Source organism: Acartia tonsa, chromosome 3, assembly GCF_053477335.1.
Source record: "Acartia tonsa isolate MP-2025a chromosome 3, ASM5347733v1, whole genome shotgun sequence".
Lineage (NCBI taxonomy): Eukaryota > Metazoa > Arthropoda > Copepoda > Calanoida > Acartiidae > Acartia > Acartia tonsa.
In genome coordinates, this window is record NC_137262.1 from 25,754,270 (window position 1) to 25,760,269 (window position 6,000).

A 6,000-nucleotide genomic window follows, 5' to 3' on the forward strand; every position below is an offset into this window, starting at 1 on the left:
GTTAGAGCCCCCCTCAGGGGCTAGAAATAGGAGAAAAACATCTGTGAAAATACGATGAAACGCTCCTTAAGGACTATACCCTAATTTTCTAACTGCGCTACTAAAGGACATAATTGTCATGATTCCATTTATAATATTTTGCAACAATATGAAAAAGTTTTCATGATATCAAGTCCTTACTAATATGATTATGTTAGCGGTTTCCCTTAAATTGCCTTATCGAGCAAAGAATCCCCCCCTCCCCCCAACTTATTTTGAAATAAATTAGAAATAGAGAAAGAGGGGGGGGGGGGAAGGGAAGTTTTTGTCAGTATCTATAATTAGGATTAGGGCTCGTTGCAGTGTTTAAAAAAAACTTCACCCAATAATTTAAATTTTTCACAATTTATTAAAAAAATAATGGGGTTGTTTTAGCTCGCTAGACAATTTGAGGGAACGCACAATCGTGTTTATTATACATGATTATTAATTATATACAAGAAATCAGAACGATTATGTTCATAGTTTGCGAGTTTGATCAGTACTTTCATGTGTTATTTTTAAATTGTTGTCATTTTGGAATAAAATGAAAGTGACCATGACAGCTGCCGAGCCATTTTCCTTTTAAAGCCAAGAGGCAGACAGTTTTCTTATTAGTCAGCTAGGTACAACAAGCGACTGACTACTGAGTTTCATGAAATGTGGTGGCTTTGAAAGCTGTGCTGCTGTTTTATGAGGCTAATTATAGTCAAGCTGCGGCTGCCTAACCCTAGTAATGATAATTTGTATAAAGATATTCATGATGATAATAATATTGATAATTTGTGCATAATTAGACAATATTCATTACACACAAACACTAGATAAGTATTCATATAAAACAAAATACAAACACTATATAAGTATCCATATAAAACAACATACAAACACTATATAAGTATCCATATAAAACAACATACAAACACTAAATAAGTATCCATATAAAACAACATACAAACACTATATAAGTATCCATATAAAACAACATACAAACACTATATAAGTATCCATATAAAACAACATACAAACACTTTATAAGTATCCATATAAAACAACATAGAAATACTATATAAGTATTCATATAAAACAACATACAAACACTAAATAAGTATCCAAATAAAACAGCATACAAACACTATATAAGTATCCATATAAAACAACATACAAACACTTTATAAGTATCCATATAAAACAACATACAAACACTATATAAGTATCCATATAAAACAACATACAAACACTATATAAGTATCCATATAAAACAACATACAAACACTATATAAGTATCCACTAGCGGCTTCGCCCCTAGCCTTGGGGCTTTTTTTTTCTAAAGGTTCAGGGGAGAATTTTAAAATTTTCGTTTGCATTTTTTTTATAGATATTTTCTGTATTTTATATCATTTTATAACTCTTTATAACCTTTTATATTTATTTATATTAATTTATATTATTTAAAACATTTGAATATTTTCTTTTTTTTATTGTTTTTTAAAATTTCTTTGCCATTAGCCTTTTTCGGGCTTCGCCCCTACAGGAGAAGGAAGTTTTCACAATCTTTTTGAATTTTATAAAACAAAGTTCAAAAGAAGAAAAGAAATTTAAAAAGAAGAAAAATAATTGAAAATATAAAAAAGTATAAAAAATTTATAAAAATATATAAAAAACATTAAAATTAGAAGAAAAAAATTACAAACACTATATAAGTATCCATATAAAACAACATAGAAACACTATATAAGTATCCATATAAAACAACATACAAACACTATATAAGTTTCCATATAAAACAACATACAAACACTATATAAGTATCGATCCCATATAAAATAACATACAAACACTATATAAGTATCCATATAAAACAACATACAAACACTATATAAGTATCCATATAAAATAACATACAAACACTATATAAGTATCCATATAAAACAACATACAAACACTATATAAGTATCCATATAAAATAACATACAAACACTATATAAGTATCCATATAAAACAACATAGAAACACTATATAAGTATCCATATAAAACAACATACAAACACTATATAAGTTTCCATATAAAACAACATACAAACACTATATAAGTATCGATCCCATATAAAATAACATACAAACACTATATAAGTATCCATATAAAACAACATACAAACACTATATAAGTATCCATATAAAATAACATACAAACACTAGATAAGTATTTTATATGAAACAACATTCAAACACTAGATAAGTATTCATATAAAACAACATACAAACACTAGAGAAGTATTCATATATAACAACATACAAACACTAGATAAGTATTCATATAAAACAACATACAAACACTATATAAGTATCCATATAAAACAGATTACAAACACTAAATAAGTATCCATATAAAAGACTATACAAACATTAATTAAATATCCATTAAAACAACATACGAACACAAACGATCCAACAGGTTTGTGAATATTTTCGTTCCTTTGTCAAATAAACGTAGAGAAAATGTAGCTTCGGTAAAAAAAACAATAACATTGGAAAACAAGTTAAAGTATTTTTTTGCTAAAATGAGTGATAACTTACTTGTTGCAAGAATTGCCAAAATTCATTTGAATAGATGATGCGATCATAGTAACTTTGTGCATACAAATCTACGAGTTTTTTTATAGCAAAAGTTTTCCAAAGGTAAGGTCAGTTTTAACGTCCGTCTGTTAATAAGTAACAAACAATTTATGCCAGTAAATGTTAATCATTACAAGAATGTCCATGGTTTCATATTTTTAAATCAAGATTATTAGGACTTATTGACGAGACATTAAAAGCAACAGAATAGTAAATATTCAAAAATAATTTCTTTTCTTGGTTTCAATTTAAAATCAGATGTCACTTTATAATTGTTACGTTCTTTTGTCCGACTTTTTTTTTATAATTCATAGATTCGCTTTTGATAAATACATTAATCAATTATAGGAAGTTATTATCAGCCGATTATAATGTAAATTAGATGTAATATTTTCTACCTATAATGATTACTATCTTTAATGTATATATATGTTAATTTTCTTGTATTATTGCTTATGAATAGAAATCTCTTAATTATCTATCTTTACATTAGTTGTGCACTAAAAACAGCTACAAACCTGATTCTATAAACTTAAGATTTATAAATATGTTATAAGACAAGACACACACACACACACACACACACAGACACACACACACAGACACACACACACAGACAAATGTGCAGACAGACTTTCTTTATTATATAATGATTTCATTAGATTATGGTTGCTATTTTATTTTTTTATATTAATATTGGTATTTTTGTACGAACTTTTTGATATTATAATCTTTTCGGAAGGGGGAATATAATTATCTTATTAATAAAAGAAATACAAATACATCATTTTGCAAATTAAATAGATATACATAATCAACAAAACAAGAATAACTATTTTCACAAATTTATCCAAAATAAATAAAAAAATAAACAGCCTATGAAAAGTATTGATTGTGAACAGCTACTAAGCATACTACTAAGGTACTAAGGTAGTTGATTTATTATCCCCAATATAGGGAGAGCAAGGAGATTATTAGGGTTATTCTAATAAAAGTTAATCTTTGGCACACAATGTACACTGTAATTATTTTATGGGGGGGGGGGGGGGGAGGGGGGCTCTGGAGATTCCAACCTATCCCCTCCTCCCTATACTTTTTAAAGTAAAATATTTTTTAACAAGGTGGAATATAATTTTCAAAGTTTGAAGAGAGTTAAACTTCCCAAGAAAATAGCCTTATACCTTGGTATATTCTATGAAAAGCATAGCTTAATAGGCTATATGCAGTTATTAAGATTTGAAGCTTAATCCTTATACAGTTATAACTAATTTTTAGATTATGGTATTGAACAATTATATAATTAGAAAATAAATTTAAAAAGTGTTTCTTCTGTATTTTTTGATTATTTTAATATTGAGTGTACATAAGTGTTTTAAATCTTCTCTTTTGCAGTCTTTATCAGTGTTAAAATCACTAACTTTACATAAATATGAAGATGAATTTTCTTCACTTGCTTTCTTAAATGCAAAATCCAAAAATGAATAACCAAATTCTATAAATATTATTTCTACAATGAAAAGTAAAGATGAAACCCCTAACACTGTATTAATGCAATATTTGACTATATACATTTTCTCAAGATCGTTTTGATTAGTACAACTCATCATAAGCTTTGGAAAAAAAATTGTACGCTGATTTAAATAAACTGCAGTTGCTGACATAATTAAAGAATGTATTAATTGGATTTGCCTGTAATACTGATATTCAGATATTTTGTTACTTCTTCTATAGCAGGAAGAAATTAAATTTGGGAAATATATTAGCATATGAGATTCCAACTTTACTGGAAATTTGCAAACCATGAGAACTCTGTTTAATAGTATTGGAAGAAATATGCTTAAGAAGAAATAAATTGAAATACCAATGTAAAAAATATATTTATTTAAAAATGAGCTTCTAAGGAAATCAAGCAATATCCTTTGGTGAACTAAGAACGTTGCAGAAAAACTGAATAGTTCAATAAGCATAAACTTAATAAGATCTTTAAAAGTAGGATCATTGCCCATAATGTTTCTTAAATTGTAGTTAGCAAGACCAAATGCTACTGATATTCCAGTTACAGTTATACTTAAAATTGGAATTATGTAAGAAACCGAAATTTCGTTTTGCATATTAAATGATACTAATGTCTGGAGAGTCCCTTGATGATATGATTCCCATATTAGTTCTGAAATCTGAAACAAATTTTTTTTTGAATGTGTGCTACCTAATATTCTTAAAGAAAGTGTACTAACTGTTTTGATTTTAATTTAAATTAGCTAGTCGGTGTTTTTAGTAAGAAGTAGATGTAAAATGGTCCATAGAATTTAGATATGCAATCGTTTTTTTTTTTGTAAACCTCTTATTTTGGTAGTAACTAAAGTTAAAAAAAATAAGTCGGTTTTAAGGTACTAAAACGCAATGAAAAAAGAAAATTGATATTATGAACAAAAATAGTAAGATCTCTTATTTGACACCTTACTTTTTGAATTCTGTTGAGTAATTAGTGAAAAAATCTATATTTTTTAACCTTGGTGAACAAAAACTTTGAACTTAAATATATTCTAATACAGGCATAAAAATATGTGTTTATATATACCTTTAAAATGAGAAAAATATTATGAATCCACTCTAAGCAGAATTGAAAAGTTTAAAAAATAATAAATAAACTATGATAAAAAAATTATATGAAAATTGTTTAAATCATATGAATCATGAATGCCCCTTACAATCAGCTGATCAAAATAAGGTGTGAGGGTTATTTGTGCTCCAAGATTAAAAGACCTTTGAAACAAGAGTAAAAGTAAAACTAACTCAGATCATATTGTTTTTTAAGGTTATTCAATTATGTTTAATCTACATAAAATCACAATTTTTATGCAATAAAAATGTGAAAAATATTTTAAAAGCTTGGATTTCAAACCAGGATTGTAAGGGCCATTCGTGATTCATACAATTTAAACATTTTTCATATAATTTTTTTATCATTGTTTATTTACTATTTTGTAAACTTTTCAATTTTGCTTAGAATGAATACGTAAATTTTTTTCATTCTAAAGGTACATACAAACACATATTTTTTATGCCTGTATTAGGATATATTTAAGTTCAAAGTTTTTGTTTACCAAGGTTAAAAAATAGATTTTTTTTCAATAATTACTCAACAGAATTCAAAAGTAAGGTGTCAGATTAAAGATCGTACTATTTTTGTTTATAATGCCAATTTTCTTTTTCTTTTTTTGTTGTGTTTTAGTACCTTGAAACCAACTTAATTTAAAAAAACTTAAATTACTTCAAAAATAAGAGGTCTACAAAAAAACGATTGCATATTTAAATTCTATGGACCATTTTACATCTACTACTTACTAAAAACACTGACTAGCCATT